The sequence below is a fragment of the Eutrigla gurnardus genome, assembly GCF_963514095.1.
Source record: "Eutrigla gurnardus genome assembly, chromosome: 16".
NCBI classification, from domain to species: domain Eukaryota; kingdom Metazoa; phylum Chordata; class Actinopteri; order Perciformes; family Triglidae; genus Eutrigla; species Eutrigla gurnardus.
In genome coordinates, this window is record NC_139927.1 from 683,997 (window position 1) to 710,585 (window position 26,589).

Consider the following 26,589-nt stretch of genomic DNA (forward strand, 5'->3'; position numbering starts at 1 on the left):
GAACATTCGCCTTTTCCTGCCTTTGAGTGCTCGCCGTTGCCACAAAAATGGACCAAACGGCTTGAAACTTGGCCTACGGACATTACCCAAGACCCTTATGAGTCTCCCCAAATCCCAACTCTATAGACCCTCAGCGAAGCTAACTAGCTCTGTGGGGGGCCTATCGCAACGGGATCAAAAAATCCCAACAGAAGGCTCTGTGGCGCACGACATAGTCAAAAATCAGCCATCAATTCCCCAAACAAGCTTTGCTGGCCTTGTTTGACCTTTATGACCTTTTTCATTTCCGGTTACTTTTCTCATTGGAAAAGTGACCCAAACTAACGTGCTAACCCTTGACCTTTCCCAAGGTCAGAGGGGTCTGAAACTCGGCACCTTTATTCCCTCTGATGCACATATTTCAATTTCAGCCCCCCACCTCAATGCCTCTTTGAATTATTGCACTTGGAGAAATAAAGGGAAAGTTACACACTCTCTCTGCTTGCTCTGCACATGGACCAATAAAGTGAGGGCTACACATTCTCTGTGCATGCAGCACCTGGACTTCTCTGTGCATGCAGCACCTGGACAGCCACATTGTGACCTAGAGTGACACACTTGAGACTGAGGCTGTGGATTATTTTTGATAACATCAAACGTGAGTATGATTCATTAATATTATTATTTGGTTGGTATTTATTTTGTTTTATTATTTTATGTATTTATTTTATTTGGTAATTTAATTTTTAATTTAATTAATCTTTAATTTCAACTCGTCTTTTGGATGAAAAAAACTCAACGCCAAATCACTCCAAAAGTGTTGCTTTATGTTTGTAAGGCCAACATTAGGTGTTTCTTTTTTTTAATTCGTCGTTTTCTTCAATTCAGTGCTTCTTAACGTTAATAAAGCGCTTCTTTGATCTGGAGAGCATCTCCAGAAACTCCTCCCGGCCACAATCTTCACTCTACAGACGTGATATTCTCCAATTTTGTAGACAAACTTGTCCTGTCTCTCACAATGTGCTCAAAATCTCTGTGAGTTTTACAGAATTTGAACTAGCAACCTCTAAACGCGGCCAAGTCCATTTTTTTCCTCATCCGCTCTAATGTTAATTTAGAAGCAGATTTTCAAAGAAACCTGAAATTAACAGCATTTCTAACTCGCCCTGGCGTCCACATTTCTGACACTAGGAAAAAATAAAAGTCATCACTGTCTTCAGCCGAGTCTTGTGGCGCTAACGGTGCGAAAATTGTGGCGATAGCAGTTTCGGTGTGAGCGTGGCAAGCTTTTGTTCGGAGCGTCCGCAAAGGGGGAATGGAGCGATAGAGAGAAGCAGACACAGGCTCCAAAGCAGTCACACACATGCACCAAGGGCCGTTGCTATGGAGACGGGCACTCTGTGGCTCTGATCTTCATAACTGACAGCAGGTGTGCTCTGATTGGTGGACAGGAAGGAGCAGTCAGTGGGACTACAAACTACATTTAGTAGTGGGTAATGTAGTTTTTTCAGTCAAACGCCTTCTGCTCGGGCATACTTTCACCTAGAAACTCCATTTAAACTTTAAAATGGAGACACGATTGGTGTGCTCTGATTGGTGGACAGTAATGTACTAAAAACTACATTTAGTATTGGGAAATGTAGTTTTTTCAGTCAAAGTCTCCTGCTCGGTCATTCTTTCACCTAGAAACTCCGTTTAAACTTTAAACTTTTACCCCCGGGCGGCGGCCCACTGCCTCCCTCTCAAAATTTCCCGGCTATCATCCATAGCCAGTGGCGCAATCCTACGGAGACACGCAGTCTTTTATTTTTTTTATCCAATGTCACCAGGGGGGCTCCATAGAATCCTGTAAGCACTGTGCATACTTTTTTTGAAGGTGAAAAAAAACCCTGGAGAGACGCAGCCGCTTTTGAGAATACTGAAAACATTAGATTATGTCTTAAAAAAGTATTTTTCCATTTGTTGTTGTATTTGCCGTTTCTGTGCGTATCGACCTTATTTTTCTTTCTCTACTTTTACAGATGACCAAACCCAAAAACACGGGGGAGTGCCCCATTTGTGGCAAGGTGCTGCTCCTGGTTGCCAAGCACCTCAGGGTGAGCCACGGGGTTCAGAACCCCCAGGAGCGGCTGATCCTAAACAACTTGGCCACCGGCAGGACCGTGGTGCCAGCGGGGCCCTGCCCGCTCCCTTTATGTTCTCCACATATCCTACACGTGGAGAAACACATGAAGACCCACACCGGCCTCACGGCTAGTCGGCAGGAAAGGGAGGTGAGGGCCCTTAAAAAGGCAGCTGCCCTCAAGCTGCTGGCGGCCTTGAGGGCCACCAACCCCACTCCCCCCATGGTGTCCTGTCTAGACACCGTGGACGAGGAGGTGGACCCGGAGGAGGGGGTTTCTGGCCTATGCCAGAAGGCAACATGCCGGACCACCAGGAGCAGGAAGAGGAAGCTGGATGTGGAAGTGGATGAATTGAGGAAGCTGAATGCTGACCTCTGCGTGAGTGAATGAAAAATACATAGCAATTATACATTCTATTCATGTTTGATTTATGTGAATAACTCAATCATTACATTGTCAATAATTTGTAGTCCTGTTTTCTTTTGCTGTTTGTTTTTCCCTCTTCAGAGGCAGCTGAGGGAGATGAAGGGCCAAAAAAGGAGGAGGCCCAAGCCACTGGCCCTGCCCCTTCCAGTCTCCTCCAGTGAGGAGGAAGAGGAGGAGCCGCTGATTTTGGTGCTTTCAGAAGCGGAGCGGGAGGAGGAGGAGGAGGAGCAGGAGGAGGAGGAGCAGGAGGAGGAGGAGGAGCAGGAGGAGGAGGAGGAGGAGCAGCAGCAGCCCCCCCCCCCCGCAGTCCCCCCCGCAGCCCACCCCGCAGCCACCCCCGCAGTCCCCCCCGCAGTCCCCCCCGCCAGGGCCGGCTCTTGGCATAGGCGATATAGGCGGTCGCCTAGAGCGCCATCTGCTGGAGGGGCGCCGCGAGGCGCCCCTCCAGCAAAAAAAAAAAATAAAATTTTAGTTCACCGATAATTTTACAAATCTTTAACAAGCGTATAACCAATGAGCACATGTGATCATGTAGTAGAGGCGTTATTAACTGTTGTTTTGATTTCCTAGGACAACGAGCGGGCCGGATGGTCCGAAGCACAGAAAAAGGTGTTTCGGGCCATGGCCCCGTACTTTTCAGCAAAGAGCAGGGGCTCCCTGACCCGGAGCATCTCCTTCGGGACCTCCATGGGTAAGAATGAACACATTGTGTATCTGTGCAGGTGTGTGAAGTGTGTTCATGCAGCTTTCATCATCATGTGTTGCATCTTTACAGACGCGTACATGGAGGAGTACGCGGCCTTTACATTCTGCCCGGAGGGAAGCTCCAAGATGCAGGAGAACGCCATCTCTAAGATCAGCAGGGCCAAGGTCTTTGTGAAATTCCTGGCCCTGGGCTGGTCTTCCCTGACCACGTGGGACTGGAGCTTCCTATACAATATCTCCCTGCTCAAGTTGTAAGTAGTGAATTTACAGATGCTAAGAATGTTCTTATAATGTCATTCATTAAGATAAATATTCTTTAATCAGATTTATGTTTTGTTAGATATAGAACAAAGGAAATTGACAAATGGAAGTTATTATTATTGTTTATTGTGTATTATTTTCAAGTTTTATTTATTTTTGTTTTTTACATGTTCGAAATAAACTATCTATCTATCTATCTTTCTTAGCAAGTCTTTTGCCTAGTTAAATTAAATTAAATTAAAAGGTTTGATGATGATGATGATGATGGTGATGATGGAAGTATTAAAAACATATAACTGAGACTGAGACTAAGTCCAGACTGGTCTTTTTTCAGCTACCCTGCCTTCCTGAGGAGCGTTGGCCTGGCCCCCACAACCGTGTCCCTGTACGTGGGCCAGGCCATCTCCTTCATGGAGTATTTTTTTGACACCCCTCCCAAGCACTGTCGGCTGTCACAGGGGCAGCTGACAGTGCTCACAAGGGAGCTGAGGAAGCTGTACAGGGACCTGGGCCGGACCATCCATGGGCACCAGTCCCTTGTTAAACAGGGGAAACAGCAGAGGCTGGTGTCCAGGGAGGACCTGGGGCAGTGCCGGGTCCTGGCCAGGGCCAAGATCCCCGAGCTCCTGGGTGAGTCTGACCTGTCTCTCTCTCTCTCTCTCTCTCTCTCTCTCTCTCTCTCTCTCTCTCACACACACACCTTTTTTTCAGTGTCTAAAAGCTTCAAGTGTAACTGTTGTCTTCTCTCTTTGACTCTCATTACAGAGGACATAAAAAGTGCGGCCCCCAGGGACCCGAAGACCCGCTACAGGTTTTTTGGGTACCTGGCGGCCTACTTTGGGGCCATCTATGGCCACAGGAGCGGCGTCCTGACCAAAATGCGGGTCAAGGAGGTCAAGGACGCCATCGGGGACAAGTCCACAGGCTACCTCATAAATGCAAGTATCGTTTTAATCCCTTTCCCGACATTTAGTCAGTTTGTGTTTCTGTTCCACACTTACCAATCGGTCATATGTTGTCTTCTGCAGGTCTTGGAGCACAAGACGGTCAGGAAGTTTGGAGTGGCACAGCTCTATCTGGAGCCGGAGGAGTACGCCTGGTGCACAGAGTGGCTCCGGCTCCGGAAAAGGGCTGTGCCAACCAACTCGTACTTCTTCTCCTCCCTCGGCCGCGGCGAGGCCAAAGATCTGGTTAAATATTTCAGGGCGGCGTGGAAGGAGATGGGCCTGGCGGGGTCGCCTTCATTTATGGACGTCCGGTCGGCGGTGGCGACATATGTGGGTATCAAAAACACGTCCTGAGGAATTGGTCAATTTGGTGCACTTGTTCATTAATTACTCATTTTCTGTTTTTGCAGAACTTTGAAGCCAATGATGCGGAGGTGCGCCAAAATGTGGCCACCTTCATGTGCCACAATGTATGCGCTTCATCATACCCTGACAAGGGCCAAGCAGATGAGAGAGCTGTTTGTCTGTCTCTCCCTAAAGAGCGGAGAAACAGCTCTCTCATCTGCAGAACCCTCCACCTCCACAGCTGCTGCCACCACCTCCGGGATGGAGGAGACAAAAGTAAGTTAAAACCTTGCAATTGCTATCACACCACAGTCCAAATTCAGTAAGCTCATGTGTACCTGTTCTTTATTCTGAAGCTGACACCACGCAAGAAAAAGGGCTCCACAAGCCAGACCATGGCCAATCAGGTCAAAAGGAGGCTTGGGCTGTCCCCGAAGAAAGCCTATCCAAGGAGGCAGAGGAAATGAATCTTTTCCGTTGTTGTAAAAAAAAAAAAAAAAGTGTATTGCAACCAAAAAAAAAAGTTAATTTTTCCATTGTTGAAAAAAAAAAAGTGTGTTTTGCACAAACAAAAAAAAAATGTTATTTTTTCATTGTTGCAAAAAAAAAAGTGTGTTTTGCACAAACAAAAAAAAAACATGTTAATTGTTGTGCTTGTTGCACACAAAAAAAAATGTTTTGTTGTTTTGTTCCAAATTTGTGTTCAATTTTTTTTCCTCCACATGGGCACTGCCTTGACGTGGCGTGGGGGCTTAAAGCCTGTGTGATATCAGAGCCTCTGGAGAGGCTCTAAGATCACACATGCTAACCAAAGTGCTAAAGATATATGTATTATATTTGTATAGGAGCTCGAGTGGACAGTACGAGTTACATGGAGGTTCTGCTTGTTATTCTTTGTGTCAGAAATAAACGGAGATCGTCTCCAAAAAGGTCCCAGTGTCACAGCATCATTCACACCAACACAACGCAGAAGCACACCGGTCACATCTGGATGGTCGTGATTAAAGTTTATTGTAACTTCTTCGAGTGAAATGTACACCGATGGAAAAATGAAGTGAAAACACTGGTAATTAAAAGCAAGAGGATACCTAATTTTGGGGAACTTTCTCAGGGACAAAAGTGCCCCATTCTGACCTACTTTTGGGTCTCATTTTGGAGGAAGAAGACTTCATTTTGGGGCACTTTGTCAGGGACGAAGGTAACCAATTTCGACTTCTCATTCCAACACCTGTGACTTCGTTTAGGGTCACTTTCTGGTGGATGAAAGCACCCCGTTCTGACTCCTCATTTAGGGTCACTTTTCTGATGGACGAAAGCACCCCGTTCTGACTCCTCATTTAGGGTCACTTTAAAAGGGCCCCCGTTCTGACTCCTCATTTAGGGTCACTTTTCTGATGGACGAAAGCACCCCGTTCTGACTCCTCATTTAGGGTCACTTTAAAAGGGCCCCCGTTCTGACTCCTCATTTAGGGTCACTTTTCTGATGGACGAAAGCACCCCGTTCTGACTCCTCATTTAGGGTCACTTTAAAAGGGCCCCCGTTCTGACTCCTCATTTAGGGTCACTTTTCTGGTGGACGAAAGCACCCCGTTCTGACTCCTCCTTTCTGACTCTCGTACCAACACCTGTGACTTCGTTTAGGTTCACTTACTGGTGGACGAAAGCACCCCGTTCCGACCACATTTCTGACTACTCATTTCTAGCTCTCCTACCAACAGCTGTGACTTCGTTTAGGGTCACTTACTGATGGACGAAAGCACCCCGTTCCGACCACATTTCTGACTACTCATTTCTAGCTCTCCTACCAACAGCTGTGACTTCGTTTAGGGTCACTTACTGATGGACGAAAGCACCCCGTTCTGACTCCTCCTTTCTGACTCTCGTACCAACACCTGTGACTTCGTTTAGGGTCACTTACTGATGGACAAAAGCACCCCGTTCCGACTCCTCCTTTCTGACTCTCGTACCAACACCTGTGACCTCGTTTAGGTTCACTTACTGATGGACGAAAGCACCCCGTTCCGACTCCTCCTTTCTGACTCTCGTACCAACACCTGTGACTTCGTTTAGGTTCACTTACTGATGGACGAAAGCACCCCGTTCTGACTCCTCCTTTCTGACTCTCGTACCAACACCTGTGACTTCGTTTAGGGTCACTTACTGATGGACGAAAGCACCCCGTTCCGACTCCTCCTTTCTGACTCTCGTACCAACACCTGTGACTTCGTTTAGGTTCACTTACTGATGGACGAAAGCACCCCGTTCTGACTCCTCCTTTCTGACTCTCGTACCAACACCTGTGACTTCGTTTAGGGTCACTTACTGATGGACGAAAGCACCCCTTTCCGACCACATTTCTGACTACTCATTTCTAGCTCTCCTACCAACAGCTGTGACTTCGTTTAGGGTCACTTACTGATGGACGAAAGCACCCCGTTCCGACTCCTCCTTTCTGGCTCTCGTACCAACACCTGTGACTTCGTTTAGGTTCACTTACTGATGGACGAAAGCACCCCGTTCTGACTCCTCCTTTCTGACTCTCGTACCAACACCTGTGACTTCGTTTAGGGTCACTTACTGATGGACGAAAGCACCCCGTTCCGACCACATTTCTGACTACTCATTTCTAGCTCTCCTACCAACAGCTGTGACTTCGTTTAGGGTCACTTACTGATGGACGAAAGCACCCCGTTCCGACTCCTCCTTTCTGACTCTCGTACCAACACCTGTGACTTCGTTTAGGGTCACTTACTGATGGACGAAAGCACCCCGTTCCGACTCCTCCTTTCTGACTCTCGTACCAACACCTGTGACTTCGTTTAGGTTCACTTACTGGTGGACGAAAGCACCCCGTTCCGACCACATTTCTGACTACTCATTTCTAGCTCTCCTACCAACAGCTGTGACTTCGTTTAGGGTCACTTACTGATGGACGAAAGCACCCCGTTCCGACCACATTTCTGACTACTCATTTCTAGCTCTCCTACCAACAGCTGTGACTTCGTTTAGGGTCACTTACTGATGGACGAAAGCACCCCGTTCCGACTCCTCCTTTCTGACTCTCGTACCAACACCTGTGACTTCGTTTAGGTTCACTTACTGGTGGACGAAAGTACCCCGTTCCGACCACATTTCTGACTACTCATTTCTAGCTCTCCTACCAACAGCTGTGACTTCGTTTAGGGTCACTTACTGATGGACGAAAGCACCCCGTTCTGACTCTTCATGTCGGGGAACTTCGGTCAATGGGGAAGTGCCCTAAAGCGAGGTAAATTCGGGCCAACCGGGGAGGTAGCCCAATTTGGAGCTCAGTGGATTTTCCATCTGGTGGTGGCTTTTGGGATAGGTATCCGGTTCTGAAGGGAAGGTCCCCTTTCCAGTGAGGGAAGCGGTCGTTTTGGGTATTCTAAATGCTCCTTTTTCGTTTACTTTGTGCGAAAAGTGCCCCCGAATCATCCGGGGGTCCTTCGTTTGGGGCACTTTTGCTCATTCTGACCTAAGGGGCCCAATTCTGAATTCAAAATGGGTTACCTGGTTCAGAATGAGGCACCTTGATTGCGCCACCGGTCTTTGGACACTAGATGGAGACTCCACCACCCACTAAGACCCTGTGGTGCCCCAAAATGACCTAGGTGCCCCGAAATGAAGTCAAGTCACTTTGCCCACCCGAGACCCCCCCAATCACACCCCTCCCCCACAAAGTGCCCCAAAATGACCTAGGTGCCCCAAAATGAGGTTAAGTCACTTTGCCCACATGAGACCCCCCCAATCACACCCCTCCCCCACAAAGTGCCCAAAATGACCTAGGTGCCCCAAAATGAGGTCAAGTCACTTTTCCCACATGAGACCCCCCCAATCACACCCCTCCCCCACAAAGTGCCCCAAAATGACCTAGGTGCCCCAAAATGAGGTCAAGTCACTTTGCCCACATGAGACCCCCCCAATCACACCCCTCCCCCACAAAGTCCCCCAAAATGACTCAGGTAGCCCAAAATGACCTTTTGCAGCACTTTGGTCCCCGAGACCCCCCAATCACACCCCCCCCACATGAAGTTTGAGTGCTTGCCATTGCCACAAAAATCGACCAAACAGCTTGAAACTTGACCTGCTGACCTTACCTAAGCCCCTTATGCGTCTCCCAGAGTCCCAACTCTATAGACCCTCAGCAAAGCTAACTAGCTCTGTGGGGGTCCTATCGCAACTGGATCAAAAAATCCCAACAGAAGGCTCTGTGGCGCACGACATAGTCAAAAATCAGCCATCAACTCCCCAAACAAGCTTTGCTGGCCTTGTTTGACCTTTTTGAACTTTTTCATTTTCGGTTACTTTTCTCATTTGAAAAGTGACCCAAACTAACATGGTAACCTTTGACCTTTCCCAAGGCCGTGAGCGTCTGAAACTCGGCACGCTGGTTGCACGCCGTGTTACGATGGACATACTCTGGTTTCAGCCCCCTACCTCACTGCCTTTTTGAATTATTCAAGAAATGACAGTTTCCCTCCTTTTTTAAAATTAAAATCTTTAACACAGTCTCTTTGGCCGCTGTGCGGCAACCTTTGACCCTAGGGCTCCCATATTCGGAACACAGGATCCCCCGAAAACACTGAATAATAATCAGAAGAAAAAAAATCCCAGAGTCCTTTAGAATGGTTTTTCACAACCTAACATGCTAACCTTTGACCTTTCCCAAGGTCAGAGGGGTCTGAAACTCGGCACCTTTATTCCCTGTGCCCCTCTGATGCACATATTTCAATTTCAGCCCCCCACCTCAATGCCTCTTTGAATTATTGCACTTATAGAGTCCTCACTCTATAAGTTACACACTCTCTCTGCATGCTCAGCACATGGACAGCCACATTGACCAATAGAGCCACATTGACCAATAGAGTGAGGGCTACACATTCTCTGTGCATGCAGCACCTGGACAGCCACATTGACCAATAGAGTGAGGGCTACACATTCTCTGTGCATGCAGCACCTGGACAGGCACATGGACCAATAGAATAGAATCACCCCCCCACCCCCCTATATATATACATTAGCGGAAAAAAGGTGAGACAAGTGGGTGATACAGGAGCTTGGCAATTCTGGTTATTTTGGATCACTGCAAACGTGAGTATGATTCATTATTGTTATTATTTGGTTGGTATTTATTTTGTTTTATTATTTTATGTATTTATTTTATTTGGTAATTTAATTTTAAATTTAATACATTTTTAATTTCAACTCGTCTTTTGGATGAAAAAAACTTGACGCCAAATCACTCCAAAAGTGTTGCTTTATGTTTCTAAGGCCAACATTAGGTGTTTCTTTTTTAATTGAATGGATATTTCGTCGTTTTCTTCAATTCAGTGCTTCTTAACGTTAATTAAGCGCTTCTTTGATCTGTGCGCGCCTGTGTGCGCAGCATAAGTCTCCTATGTCCACGCGGCGGTCAATATTACGGCGGTGGCGACGATAAAATTAATACACCACGTTTCTGTAACCAAGAAGTTTGTATATATATATGTATATATATATATACATATATATATATATATATTTTTTTTAATATATTTATATTATCCGTTCACACACACAGACAGACAGAGAGTAATTACCAAACATGCACGGACACCGATTCGAACGTAAATGTAAATGACACCTCTGATATTATATACATTATATATATATATATATATATATATATATATATATATATTAACATCCATAGCCAGTGGCGCAATCCTACGGAGCCACGCGTTCTTTTATTTTTTTTATGCAATGTCATCAGGGGGGCTCCATAGAATCCTATAAGCACTGTGCATACTTTTTTTGAAGGTGAAAAAAAACCCTGGAGAGACGCAGCCGCGTTTGAGAATACTGAAAACATTAGATTTTGTCTTAAAAAAGTATTTTTCCATTTGTTGTTGTATTTGCCGTTTCTGTGCGTATCAACCTTATTTTTCTTTCTCTACTTTTACAGATGACCAAACCCAAAAACACAGGGGAGTGCCCCATTTGTGGCAAGGTGCTCATCCTGATCGCAAAGCACCTCAGGGTGAACCACGGGGTTCAGAACCCCAAGGAGCGGCTCATCCTGAACCACTTGGCCACAGGACGGACCGTGGTGCCAGCGGGACCCTGCCCAGTCCCCCTCTGTTCTCCACATATAATTCACGTGGAAAAGCACTTGAAATGCCACAGGGACCTCACGGTTAGTCGGCAGGAGAGGGAGGTGAGGTTCCTGAAAAGGGCGGCTGCCCTCAAACTGCTGGCGGCCTTGAGGGCCACCAACCCCACTCCCCCCATGGTGTCCTGTCTGGACACCGTGGATGAGGAGGTGGACCCGGAGGAGGGGGTTTCTGGCCTCTGCCAAAAGGCAACCTGCCAAAAAATGAGGCAGAGGAAGAGGGAGCTGGAGGAGGAAGTCCTCGACATGAGGAGAGTCAACTCTGACCTCTGCGTGAGTGAATGAAAAATACATAGCAATTATACACTCTATTCATGTTTGATTTAATTGAATAACTCAATCATTACATTGTCAATAATTTGTAGTCCTGTTTTCTTTTGCTGTTTGTTTTTCCCTCTTCAGAGGCAGCTGAGGGAGCTGAAGGGGCAGAGAAGAAGGAGGGCCAAGCCCCTGGCCGTGCCCCTTCCAGTCTCCTCCAGTGAGGAGGAAGAGGAGCAGCAGGAGGAGGAGGAGGAGGAGCAGGAGGAGCAGCAGGAGGAGGAGAAGGAGCAGGAGGAGGAGCAGGAGGAGCAGGAGGAGGAGCAGCAGCAGGAGGAGGAGGAGCAGGAGGAGGAGCAGCAGCAGGAGGAGGAGGAGGAGCAGGAGGAGGAGGGGGAGCAGGAGGAGGAGCAGCAGCAGGAGGAGGAGGAGGAGGGGGAGGAGGAGCAGGAGGAGGAGGAGGAGGAGGAGGAGCAGCAGCAGCCCCCCCCCCCCCCCGCAGCCCCCCAATCAGCCCCCCCCGCAGCCCCCGAGGAAGAGGAAAGCTGGGGACAAAGACCCTCCTTCCTCTGCACCTCAGGTGAGAAGATGATAGATGTTTAATTCAGTGTCATAATCATTTCCCCCAAAGTATGTAACCCAATTCAATTCAGTTCAATTCAGTCTTATTTATAGTGCTGAATCATAACATACACTTTACATTTAGAGTTTATCATGTCGTCTTATTGATTTTCTCTCTCTACCGGCAGAAGAAGAAAGCGAAGACGCCACGGGCGTCTTCCGAGACGGAGGCGAGCGGCGATGAGGTGAGTGAGATGGATTAGTTCACCGATAATTTTACAAATCTTTAACAACCGTATAACCAATGAGCACATGTGATCATGATTGATTGATTGGTTGGTTGATTTCCCAGGACAACGAGCGGGCCGGATGGTCAGAAGACCAAAAAAAGGTCTTTCGGGCCATGGCCCCGTACATCTCCCTGGGAAGAGCAGGGGCTCCCTGACCCGGAGCATTACCTTCGGGACCTCCATGGGTAAGAATGAACACATTGTGTATCTGTGCAGGTGTGTGAAGTGTGTTCATGCAGCTTTCATCATCATGTGTTGCATCTTTACAGACGCATACATGGAGGAGTATGCTGCGTTTATTTTCTGCCCCGAGGGAACTGGGAAAATGCAGGAGAACGCCGTCTCCAAAATAAGCCGGGCCAAGGTATTTGTGAAGTTCCTTGCCCTGCGGTGGTCCTCCCTGACCGTTTGGGACTGGAGCTTCCTCTATCACATCTCCCTGCTCAAGTTGTAAGTAGTGAATTTACAGATGTTAAGAATGTTCTTATAATGTAATATTTCATGAGGATAAATATTTTTTAATCAGATTTATGTTTTGTTAGATATAGAACAAAGGAAATTGACAAATGGAAGTTATTATTATTGTTATTATAAATATATACTGATGGAAGGCAAAATACTTCAGTAGTATTATTTATTACAAGGGGGTGGACCAAAATAAGTTTATACTTCCTCCCACTCCCTTTCAGATATGTCAACAGAATTTATAGTTTTCAGTTTATGTTGACTCTGTTATACTTTGTTATTTTCAAGTTTTATTTTTTCTTTATGATAATTTTTTTTTGTTTTTTACATGTTCGAAATAAACTATCTATCTATCTATCTATCTATCTTTCTTAGCAAGTCTTTTGCCTAGTTAAATAAAGGTTTGATGATGATGATGATGATGATGATGGTGGTGGTGCTGGTGGTGATGATGGAAGTATTGAAAACATATAACTGAGACTGAGACTAAGTCCAGACTGGTCTTTTTTCAGCTACCCTGCCTTCCTGAGGAGCGTTGGCCTGGCCCCCACAACGGTGTCCCTGTATGTGGGCCAGGCCATCTCCTTCATGGAGTTTTTCTTTGATACCCCTCCCAAGCACTGTCGGCTGACCCAGGGGCAGCTGACAGTGCTAACCAGGGAGCTCAAAAAGCTCTACCGGGACCTGGGCAGGACAATACAGGGGCACCAGTCCCTTGTTAAACAGTCCAAACAGGAGAGGCTGGTGTCCCAGGAGGACCTGGCCCGGTGCAGGATCCTGGCCAGGGCCAAGATCCCCGAGCTCCTGGGTGAGTCTGTACTGCCTCTCTCTCTCTCTCTCTCTCTCTCTCTCTCTCTCTCTCTCTCTCTCACACACACACACACACACCTTTTTTTCAGTGTCTAAAAGCTTCAAGTGTAACTGTTGTCTTCTCTCTTTGACTCTCATTACAGAGGACATAAAGAACGCCCCTGCCAGGCACCCAAAGACCCGGTACAGGTTCTTTAGGTTCCTGGCAGCCTACTTTGGGGTTATTTATGGCCACAGGAGCGGCGTCCTCACCAAAATGAGGGTCAAGGAGGTGAAGGACGCCATCGGCGATGACAAAAGGGGCTACTTGATCAATGTAAGTATCGTTTTAATCTCTTTCCCAATATTTAGTTAGTCAGTTTGTGTTTCTCCTCCACACTTACCAATCGGTCATATACGTTGTCTTCTGCAGGTGATGGAACACAAAATGGTGAGGAAGTTCGGGGTGGCACAGATCTATTTGGAGCCGGAGGAGTACGCCTGGTGCACAGAGTGGCTCCGGCTCCGCAAAAGAGCTGTGCCAACCAATCCGTACTTTTTCTCCTCTCTTGGCCGTGGCGAGGCCAAAGATTTGATAAAGTATTTTAGGTCTGCTTGGAAGGAGATGGGCCTGGAGGGAGCGCCCACTTTTATGGACCTCCGGTCGGCGGTGGCGACCTATGTGGGTATCAAAAACACGTCCTGAGGAAATTGGTCAATTTGATGCACTTAATGCCTCCTTTTCTGTTTTTGTAGAACTTCGAGTCCAATGATGCGGAGGTGCGGCGGAATGTGGCGACATTTATGTGCCACAATGTCGCCACACAAGAGAAATTTTATGCCCTGAACAACACCCTCACTAGGGCCAAGCAGATGAGATAGCTGTATGTCTGTCTCTCCCTAAAAAGCGGACAAACAGCTCTCTCATCTGCTTCTGCAGAACCCGCCACCTCCACAACTGAGCCCTCCACCGCTGCTGCTGCCACCACCTCCAGGATGTCTCAGCAGGAGCCTGAGATGGAGGAGACAATAGTAAGTTAAAACCTTGCAATTGCTATCACACCACAGTCCAAATTCAGTAAGCTCATGCATACCTGTTCTTCATTCTGAAGGCAACGCCAAGGAAGAAAAGACCTTCTGCACGCCAAGCAATGGCAAACCAAGTTAAGAGAAGGCTTGGGCTTTCCCCTAAAAAGAGATACCCAAGGAGGGCGAAGTAAATGTTTGTTTGTAAAAAAAAAAAAAAAGTGCTTGTTTGTTGCACACACAAAAAAAACCAACTTTCGTTATTCATGTTCCATTGTTTGTTTGTAAAAAAAAAAAAAAAGTGCTTGTTTGTTGCACACACAAAAAAAACCACCTTTCTTTATTCATGTTCCATTGTTTGTTTGTAAAAAAAAAAAGTGCTTGTTGCACACACAAAAAAAAATTGTTTATTGTTTTGTTCTTTTGTTCCAAGTTTGTGTTCAATTGTTTTTCCTCCACATGGGCACTGCCTTGACGTGGCGTGGGGGCTTAAAGCCTGTGTGATATCAGGGCCTCTGGAGAGGCTCTAAGATCACACATGCTAACCAAAGTGCCCCCAAACACAACTTCCCTCCTTTCCAGGTTTCCAGGTGTATGTCTGTTCCTGTCTAATAAGGTGTACATGTCAACAGAGTAGCATTTAAAAGTAGTAGTTTTAACAGTTGAAAACCGCTCGCTTAAAGTCATGACAAACCAAACTAACTTCCGGGTTTGTCGATATATGTACTTTATTTGTATAGGAGCTCGAGTGGACAGTACGAGTTACATGGAGGTTCTGCTCGTTATTCTTTCTGTCAGAAATAAACGGAGATCGTCTCCAAAAAGGTCCCAGTGTCACAGCATCATTCACACCAACACAACGCAGAAGCACACCGGTCACATCTGGATGCCCTGGTCGTGATTAAAGTTTATTTTAACTTCTTCGAGTGAAATGTACACCGATGGAAAAATGAAGTGAAAACACTGGTAATTAAAAGCAAGAGGATACTTTATTTTCTTTGGTCTAAAGTGCAAAACAAATAGTGAAAAACATTTAAAAAAAATATACAATAATAATATAATGTACATATGTGTCATGTTATTATGCAATTTTGAACTTTTAAAAGTTGTTTTTATTGCATTTATTGTTGAAAACGAAAATGTTATTACATAGAAGTAAACATGTGTAACGGGGTGAAGAAGTAGTGTAATTCCACTTGTCATACAAACTCATCACACGACACAGAAACTTGTTTGTCCTATGGTAAGTAAACGCAGCACCCCCGTGGATTACGACGGCTACATCGGGGTTAGCAGTCGGACCTCGCTGTTTCCCTGGTAAGTACGTGAGCTCTGAGCGCCGCCATTTTTTATATTAATTACTTTAACTTTAATACGAAGGGGCCGTTTAAGTTGTATTTTTTTAAGCATATAGCTCCCGAAACGTCAAACATGTCCTTGGTCATGAAAAGTCGACGGTGTTTTTGTTTTTGTTAACGAAATGGCACGTTAGCTAGAAGAGAAAATACATTTAATAAATGTGAAGAGTAGATAACAAATATGTGTATTTCAACGGTATCTCTCTCTCTCTTTCTCTCTGAACGGATAAATAAAAGAAGCGTACAAACTTCTTGGTTACAGAAACATGGCGTATTTATTTAATGAGGTTAGCGCATGTCGACGGTCTGGTCTGAAGGGGGGGGGGGGTCCAATTGTGTGTGTGTGGGGGGGGGGGGGGCTTGCAGCTTTGATTTGAATTCTAATAATTCCTTGTTCATCCAGATTCAGCATCCAAAGCACTAAAAAAATGAATTACTGAATATAAATCACTACTAGTTTCCAATAATATATGAATTACTGATGTGGTCCTTTTTATGCAGGTGTCAACAGTCAGGCATGGCTACAAACTACCCCGCAATGCCAGGCATGTTAATTTGTTTGCTGTACTACTGTGCTTTCTAAAATTAATTTCACCAAATAGAGGTTACACTTTCTAAAATTGTTCATCCCTAATCTACAGAAGTAGAAATCAGGATGGACACTGTGCCATCGGAGCAAGCTGCAAGGCAAGTGCAGGTTCTACTTTCTATATATATAAATATTTCAAATAGTATGATGAAGTGATGTGTGTAGTATATGAGTGAAGAAAATAAACTGGTTTTGTTTCCTTTTTAGAACGGGAGTGTGATTTGGACCAATGGACCTCGGGGGTTCGGAGCAAGTTCCTCCGCAAGCTGCACCTGCAAGGCAAGTGCAGGTTCTACTTTCTATATATATAAATATTTCAAATAGTATGATGAAGTGATGTGTGTAGTATATGAGTGAAGAAAATAAACTGGTTTTGTTTCCTTTTTAGAACGGGAGTGTGATTTGGACCAATGGACCTCGGGGGTTCGGAGCAAGTTCCTCCGCAAGCTGCACCTGCAAGGCAAGTGCAGGTTCTACTTTCTATATATATACATATTTCAAATAGTATGATGAAGTGATGTGTGTAGTATATGAGTGAAGAAAATAAACTGGTTTTGTTTCCTTTTTAGAACGGGAGTGCGATTTGGACCAATGGACCTGTGGGTTCCGGACCAAGTTTCTCCACGAGCTGCACCTGCAAGGCAAGTGCAGGTTCTACTTTCTATATATATAAATATTTCAAATAGTATGATGAAGTGATGTGTAGGGATGGGAATTGATAAGATTTTTCCGATTCCGATTCCATTATCGATATTGCTTATCGATTCGATTCTTTATCGATTCTCTTATCGATTCTAATTTGGGGAAAAAGAACAAACATTTTGATTGGCATCAAGTTTGTTTAATAAGAACTCACAACAGCTGTGAGCAGCTGGAGCGAGCGCTGTCAGCCTCCGAGCTAGCCAGGCTCTCTCTCTCCTCACGGTCATCTTCTATATGTAATGCACACGGCATTCGTTTAATAGCATAACGTTAGCGTTGCATGCTTTAAAAAGAAGCAAATAGGCAGTGGGAGCTACTTACCGGAGTTTCCTTCCGTATTAATCGCAGTGGCGATCACAGCTTGGCGACTGCAGCCGCTGCTCCCGGGTTGAGATGCGTCAGTCCGAAGCGTGTCAACACTCGTTCAAAAATATTGCATGCTTTGTGCGCAAATGTTTGTGCATATTGGTCGTATTCCCTCCCGACGCCGTTATCTCCACCTTGCAATGACTGCAAGTCGCTTTGTTGTCATTTTTTCTTGTGAAATGAAGCCACGCTTTAGAGCGTTTGAACCTAGTTGGTGCCATTGTTGTTTACGACTGCAACGCACATGCGAAACCAGCGTAACTGAACCGCGCAGTCGTACTTGCTGAATCGAGCGTGCGTAACATGCGTAAGTTACGTGACGTCATTCGTGCTGGTTGGAATCGATAAGAGAATCGTTAGATAAACTGCCAAACGATTCCATGGAATTGAAACACACGGAACCGGTTCTCTATAGGAACCGGTTCTCGATTCCCATCCCTAGTGATGTGTGTAGTATATGAGTGAAGAAAATAAACTGGTTTTGTTTCCTTTTTAGAACGGGAGTGCGATTTGGACCAATGGACCTCGGGGGTTCGGAGCAAGTTCCTCCGCAAGCTGCACCTGCAAGGCAAGTGCAGGTTCTACTTTCTATATATATACATATTTCAAATGGTATGATGAAGTGATGTGTGTAGTATATCCATCCATCCATCGTCTACCGCTTATCCTGCACTCAGGGTCACGGGGGGGGCTGGAGCCGATCCCAGCTATCATTGGGCGAAGGCAGGGTACACCCTGGACAGGACGCCAGTCTATCACAGGGCCGACATGTAGAGACAAACAACCATTCACGCTCACACTACGGTACGAACCCGGTGAGAACCCACGCTCACACGGGGAGAACATGCAAACTCCACACAGAAGGGCCCGGCCCGGGAGTCGAACCCGCGACCCTCTCGCTGTGAGGCGAGAGTGCTACCCACTACACCACCGTGGAGCCCCGTGTGTAGTATATGAGTGAAGAAAATAAACTGGTTTTGTTTCCTTTTTAGAACGGGTTCGGAGCAAGTTCCTCCGCAAGCTGCACCTGCAAGGCAAGTGCAGGTTCTACTTTCTATATATAAACATATTTCAAATAGTATGATGAAGTGATGTGTGTAGTATATGAGTGAAGAAAATAAACTGGTTTTGTTTCCTTTTTAGAACGGGTTCGGAGCAAGTTCCTCCGCAAGCTGCACCTGCAAGGCAAGTGCAGGTTCTACTTTCTATATATATACATATTTCAAATAGTATGATGAAGTGATGTGTGTAGTATATGAGTGAAGAAAATAAACTAGTTTTGTTTCCTTTTTAGAACGGGAGTGCGATTTGGACCACACGACCTGGGGGTTTTGGGAGTGTGCCTGACAATTATGGCAGGTGTTTTTTGCGTGTACCTGATAATAATGACCATTCTGCACATAAACAAGATAGTGTAAATATTCAAAATTTCCAGAGTTCCGGAAAATGTGACATGTTTGTGTTAAATAAAAGAGATAAAAACAGCAAAATTGATGAGTTTATTTTTTATTCCATGAATGTGTGCTGCAAAATAACTGTAAAATAAATGCTTTCATCCCCCTTCCTGTACGGAGCTAGGGGGCACCAAAGTTTGAGATTTTATCCTCATTAAGTGGTGTAAAGGCTGAAAGGGATCCTTCTTCATAGAAGCCTATTCATCTGAAATCTTGGCGCTAATGTAAACATTACTTTCCCATCATTCTCATCTCAAAGGTCGACAATGTGCAGCCGGCTGGGGACGAACCCACCATGGGTTCAGATGTGTGTGTGTGTGTGTGTGTGTGTGTGTGTGTGAGAGGGACCGGGATGACTGTATTATTAATCCCTCTGCCAGGCGAGCCAATTTCTGATATATCCAGGTTTCCAGGTGTTCCTGTTCCTGTCATTCGTGCTCTATGTTAACCCTTGTGTGGTGTTCATACTTCCGTTACACAGCCAATGTTCACGGGTCTGGTGGACCCACTGTAGTATCAGCTCTTAAAATCAATACAGCCATAAAAAAATAAGTAAAAATACTTAACAGATGTTTACTTTATCTCAATTACAACCAATATAGATGGCTAATATGGGACATATTTGATATTTACCTCTGTTAGATCACATTTATAAAGTGTGTGTGTGTGTTGTATATGACTTTCTTGCATTTGATGCATATATACTGTGTCATCCTGTCGTACTGTGGCTACCCTTTTGGGGGAGGCTGATCCTAATCCTGATTTTCCAACTCACTGTCAGTCTCTGAATGGTGAGAAATGTGATACTGAAATTAATAGTAGCGCAGTCATGGCGCCGCCGTGGCCACGCCCCTAGACTTTTGGAGCATCTTTGACTAACTTTTTGTCCTTAAGGCCTTTCCAACAACATATCAAATTTTGGAATCGATCAGATCAACCGTATAGTCAGTTTTCTGAATGGCCAAAAACAGCCAAAAACGGCCAAAAATGGCACTTTTTGGAAATTTGTGCCAGCGCCAAACATTACCCAATTTTGATGAAACTTGACAGGTCTGTTCTTTAAAGCTATGGCAACATAGGTTTCGAGTTTCGTAATTTTTGGGGCAAAGGTTATAGAGTTATGCTAATTGCATTTTGGTAGCCCCACCCTCTAATGTTCATTGGCCGATATCTTCTGATAACATGCATACTTTCGAAACCACCCCCTCAGCTAGGTCTAAAGAGTATGTGAACCAAATTTCGTCCAAATCGGACCAACGGTTTCCGAGAAATGCGCAACTTCCTGTTTTTCATAAAATCCAAGATGGCAGAAAATTTCGGGAGGCGGACTTTGGTACTCCAAGAGGATTTTTTGTAGAGGACACTTGTTTGCACATGTGTGCAAAGTTTCATGTCAATCGGAGTTACGGTGCGGCGGGGCTGGCGATTCTCCACTCTAGGTGGCGCTAGCGAGCAACTTTTTCGTGGCCGAATGCTAAGACGCCAAATTCTCAAATTTTTCGCCAGACCCTATAGACACTCCAATTTTCGTTAGTTTTTTTTCACGCTCAGGCCCCCAAAACGCAGGTCGAACTCGTAAAAGAATAATAAACATTCGAAAAACAATAGGGCTTCCGAAAAACAATAGGGCTTCGCAGCCCGACGTTGTCGGCGCTCGGGTCCTAATAAACACTACAGAAACAATAGGGCTTTGCAGCCCGACGTTGTCGGCGCTCGGGCCCTAATGACAAGGTCTAAGCCTAACTTCCTAAACTAACAAAAACAGGAGAAAAAGGGGAATGAAAATAAATGGCAGTTACACCCTTACTGCTTCCTACCAAAATAAACATTAAAGGCAAAAATGTAAATAACTTACAATGGTGCCGAAGCACTGATCCTGATCACATCCAGAATCTTTTTCAAGATCGAGATGCTCATCACACACATAATCTCAGAGGAATCAACAAACTATATCAACCAAAAGTAAGGACAACCCTTAAATCTATGTGCATTTCAGTTAAAGGAGTCATATTGTGGAACAGCCTAAGTGAGGAAATAAAAACATGTACAAATCTTAGTCAATTTAAAAAAATGTTTAAAAAATACATAATGAGTAAGTATCAGGAAAAGATTTGAGAGCGTGATGCCCTCATAAACAGGCACATGCACACTGCATGTGTATGGGTATGTGTGATAAACCAATTTGATAACTGTATTCATAATGTAGAAATATTGTATTTATTACTTTGTATTTGTGTGTAGTGGATTTCATATGTACATTTAACTGTACAGGTACAAATGAATGAATATTGTAAATATAAATGTATGCGCAATTGTGAACAGTGAGCCAGTGGAGCTACACACTTGAGTTCTGTTTACTGTTTATCATGTATTTTCATGGGGCAGAGGGGTGTATGGTCAGAGTGTTTGGGGCCTGTCTTTGTCTTGTGTTTCTGTTTATTGTATGTTTTGTATAGTGTGGTGTGAGTGGGGGTTTGGAATCGAATAAGCGCAAGCTTCTTCCATCTCCCTTTCAAGTGACATGATTGTTATTGACCGTGAGTGTTATTCCTTTTTTCCCTTGAAACAAACAAACAAACAGCAAAAAGGGTCAGCTAACTAACACACAACCAATAACCAAACACGACTAGCAGGGGAACTAGACACCATTCAAAGTACACTCAGATCAACAGCACGAGGAGGAAAGCACGAGAAGCACAGTGAAAGCCCTCGTATGTTGTCTGAAGAGCACTGCCTTTTCAAACTGGGCCGCTCGCCAGGCTCATCGGCTGCAGCTGCGGAGAACCAATGGCTGGCGGCAGGAGGCGGGACCTGTAAATCAAGCAGAGCTGGACAACAAAAACAGGAGCGCTCACTCGGGCCTAAATGCGAAATCTATCGGCTGGGGGCCGTAACACCCCCCTTCCTAAAAGGAACATCTACCACAAAAAGTTTGCTCAGGACTGGGAGACACGAGAAAGAGCGTCGGCCATAACATTTTCAGTTCCCTTTTTGTGACGGATTTCTAAGTTGAAACCCTGCACTAACAGAGACCACCTCATCAAACGCTGGTTCGCATTCCGCATCTGGTTCAGGAAAACGAGCGGGTTGTGGTCGGTAAAAACTAAAACAGGTAAAGAACTGGAACCAAGATACACCTCGAAATACTGTAACGCCAGCAGCAGCGAGAGAGCCTCCTTCTCTGTGGTGCTGTAGTTAAGTTGGGGAACACTGAACTTTTTGGAAAAATAACAAATGGGGTGAACGATCCCTTTCTCATCCTCCTGCAGCAACACAGCTCCGGCCCCACTGGCGCTGGCATCCACCTCCAACTTAAACGGGGGAGTGAAGTTTGGGGCTGCCAGGACAGGTGTGCTGCAGAGGAGAGCTTTACAGGAACGAAAAGCGACATCACAGGCATTGGTCCAAACAAATGTTTTTTTAACACTAGTCAGACTTGTGAGAGGGGCGGCTACATCAGCAAAGTTTCGGCAGAAACTCCGGTAATACCCCGCCATGCCCAGAAAGCGGCGGAGCTCACGCCTGGTTTTGGGGACGGGATAATCCAGGATGGCCTGGACTTTGGCCTGGACAGGGCGCACTTGGCCTTGGCCCACCTGTTTGCCAAGGTAAGTGACGGTGGCCTTACCAAACTCACATTTTGCCAGGTTAAGGGTAAGGTTGGCCTCTCTCAACCTATCAAAAATCACTTCGAGAGTTTTTATATGCTTTGACCATGACTCAGAATATGCAACAACATCATCTAAATAAACTTCACAATTATTCACATCGGATAAGACGATGTGCATCAGACGCTGGAATGTGGCAGGTGCGTTTCGGAGACCAAACGGCATAACAGTGTACTGCAAGAAACTGTCAGGCGTGACAAAAGCTGACATCTCGGAAGCACGTGGTGTTAATGGGATTTGCCAGTATCCCTTCAGGAGGTCAAGTTTAGTCACAAATTTTACCGAACTGACTCTGTCAACACAGTCTTCCATGCGGGGAAGAGGATAGGAGTCTGGCTTGGTGACATTATTCACTTTTCTAAAATCTGTACAGAACTGTGATGTCTGATCAGGTTTGCGAACAAGCAGACAGGGGGAACTCCATGCGCTGGAGCTGGGCACAGCTAAACCATTCTCCAATTGATAGTCAACCTCCTTTTTGAAGAGGGAGCGCTTGGTGGGGTTGACACGGTAGGCACGTTGCTTGATTGTGGGGTGGTGACCGACATCAATATCATGAGATAGAACAGTAGTGCAGGTAGGAGTGTCGGAAGATAGAGTGAGGTGGCTGTCAATCAGTTTAACAATGTCAGCTTGGGCGGGACCATCTCGATCAGGGATGCCAGGGTGAAATTGGACAGGGGGCCAGATTTTTTTCAATTGAGACCTCAGGGGGCCGGATTACACTTTCGGACTGAAAAGGCAAACATTGACTCAACACATGGATAGGTAGGCTATTTGAAATTATTCATGAAGGCCTACACATCAAAAAGAAATTGCATTGGCACCAAAATAGCCTCACAATGAGGCCTAAATTACATACATTACAAAGGAAGATGATTGACAGGCGCTCTCCTTCATACAATCACGTGCACACTTCATGGCTGCACCTGATTGGACGATCGCTTTCACTGCTGCGCTGTCTGCTCCCGGATTTCAAACCGACCAACATGGCGGCTCGTTTGGAAACTTTCTCTTATTTTACGACAATAGTTCACCGAAAGGTGTTTCTGAAAACATTTTATGCGAGAAATAAGCTATGCAGTTGCTGAATCTGTCTTTATTTTAGATGGACAACATTCAGTTTAAAAGAGTTTCGAGAGCTTGTGGGAGGCAGCGGCGCACCGTCTCTCCACGCTCGCCGTGAGTCGAATGCATTGCAGGGCATACCGTAAATCCTTTAATATAGCCTCAGCCAAAATCTTCACGACGCGAACCTGACAATGAATGGGAAGGGTGGAAATAACGCTGCCTGTCGACACTTGCCCCGTCCAATGTTAGAGACCGGCCGGTAATAGAATACAGGCCAGTATTAGAGGACTTACAGTATATATTTAAAAAAAAACAAATAGATAAAATAATAACAAAAAAAATATTCTCCCCTTATCACCCGCGGGCCGGATGTGACGTACAGTCGGGCCGGGTCCGGCCCGCGGGCCGTAACCCTGTCATCCCTGATCTAGATGCTGCAAATGAACAGAGATGTTTTGCAACATTTCAGAATTTTGCAGACTTGAACACGAGGAGCTATTTCCACAGAGACCATCACTTTCTGGCGAATACAGGGGAGGAGTGACAGAGGTGACGGTGGCTACGCTACGTGCATCGCCGCGAGTGACATATGGTTTCAGCATATTCACATGACTTACTCGAGTTTTTCGCTTGCAGTCAGGAGTGGCGACAACAAAATCAGTTTCACATAACTGCTTCTCAATCACATAAGGGCCAGAAAACTTTGCTTGAAAAGAAGAAGTGGGGAGTGGGAGAAGAACGAGCTCTCTGTCACAAACCTCAAAAACTCGCTTCACAGACTTTTTATCAAATTTTCCTTTCATTTTTTCCTGAGAAACCCCCAGAGAGCAGCGTACAGCTTCGCGTGCTGTGTGCAACCTCTCCCTGAATTTACTCACGTAGTCAAGCACGTTAGAGCTGGGGTTAGCTGTGTCAGACAGGAACTTCTCACGGAGCATACAGAGGGGACCACGCACTGCGTGACCAAATACTAATTCAGCAGGGCTGAAACCAGTGGACTCCTGCACGGTTTCCCTTGCAGCTAAGAGCAGAAAAGGCAGACCCTCGTCCCAATCTTTCCCCGTTTCGAAGCAGTACTTTTTCATCATGGATTTTAGCATCTGATGAAAACGCTCGAGTGCGCCTTGGGATTGGGGGTGATAGGCGCTGGACGTTCTGTGGCGGATGGACAGTGATGAAAGGACTTGAGCAAACAGTTTGGATGTAAAATGTGTGCCTTGGTCAGTTTGGACATACTTTGGCAGACCGAAAGTGGAAAAGAAATTCATAAGTACTTTGACAACGGCTATGGCTTTTTTTTTTTTTTTTGGCATCACATGACTAAATAACCTAATACTGAATACTGCAGCACCCTGCCTTCGCCCAATGACAGCTGGGATTGGCTCCAGCCCCCCCACGACCCTGAATACAGGATAAGCGGTAGACAATGGATGGATGGATGAATACTGCAGCATTTAGAAGACACAGGCTATCACAGGATATCAGACATTAGTGACGACTAATTAGCACAATACTCCACCATGTATTGCGCCGCAATAAGCCAACGAGCATGCCGCCGTTGTGGCGGCTCTCATGAACACCCGTGTTGCGGTTCCCGACACATAAACAGACCGCCGACAGACGCGGTACAACTTTCCCCCATTTAGCTGCTCCCTTAAACTATAACGTGGAAGTACTAAATACACTCAATGAACGAACAGAAACACTCACTTACATTCTGCAATGACGCACACTGGCACTTCAGTGCCGCACAGCGAAGTCTAGCGAGTGACTGACGGGAGATAAACTAGCCGGGAGATCATATCGCTGCTCGTACTACACTCCCCATAATGCTTTGCGCTCTTAAAGTAATACAATCGCTCACCAAAAGATTATTAAGACACAGAATCATCCATAATAAACATAACATAACAACATCTGGAGCCTTTCTAACAACTGTGACATCATGAATGTTTATTGTACCTTGCCGCGTTTTTGAAACAGTACTGCTCCAGTAATTTCCATCCACGGAAACCGCAAGCATATCCGGGCTGCACGCTTGACAGGTGAAGGGCTCCCCCTTGCAGAGGCTGTCCACCTCATATCTCAAAGCCTCCCACTCGAAGAAGCTTTTGAGGAAGCTATCGCTGGAGATTTTCCCAGTCTATCACAAAAACGACATCTTGATCAAATGATATTTATAAACTAAAATAGAAGGACACAGCTTTTGCATAACTTCAATAATCACACGGCCAAAGCGGACAGTTCGCTGATCAAGCATTTTTAAAAATGCCTGACAGGACAGTCCAGGTGCAGCCATTTTAATTTCTTCATACGAGAAGAAAACATCAATGGCATAGATTGTGGCAAAGTGAAGGGTTGCTGGCCAGTAATCACTCTTTACAACATCCTCAACTCCAGCAGTCCATGTGGCTTTGCATGCACTGCAAGCCAACTCTGGCATGCTGAGCTCGTCGGCCTTGAAAAAAACAAAACAAACACTGTAATGTCAATTTTCACACACTTAATTATATAAATGTTTTTTAAAGAATATGTTATGCATTTCTCATTAATGTAACGTTATGCATATCCTTATGAGGCTGGGGGCTGGGCAGGAAAAAATACACATGCATCTAAAAAAAGAAAATCATGGAAAATGCCATGCCTTGTTCTGTTTTAATTTAGATGAGTACAACAAACAGGTCATGAAAACCAAAAATGTAGTACCTCACAATATTAGAATGTTACATAGACCAATCAAAATAAAAGGATTGATCATACAGAAATGTCAATGTTATGAAAAGTACTGTATGTTTATTCTAAATTCATTATGTGTAATGAATCTGGAATTCATGCTTCACTTTTAGAATTACATCACAGAAAATAAAACTTTCAAATTATATTTAAATTTTTTGAAATGCAATCGATGTAGCAAAAAATGAAAGCGGTCTGACAAATTTGGTTTTCCTCACTATTGAAATGTGTCATTTCTAGAATCAAAGTGTTTTCGGAGCATTTAGTTGTTGTGCAGATGCTTTTAGCCTTACTCAGTACT

The 26,589-nt window shown here is 45.3% G+C and overlaps 1 long non-coding RNA gene across 2 annotated transcripts in view; it reads right to left on the reverse strand.

Annotated features, from left to right (window-relative positions):
- Window positions 1-26,589, reverse strand: part of LOC311027255 — a 282,124-nt gene that overhangs the window by 93,932 nt on the left and 161,603 nt on the right. The window lies entirely within an intron of this gene.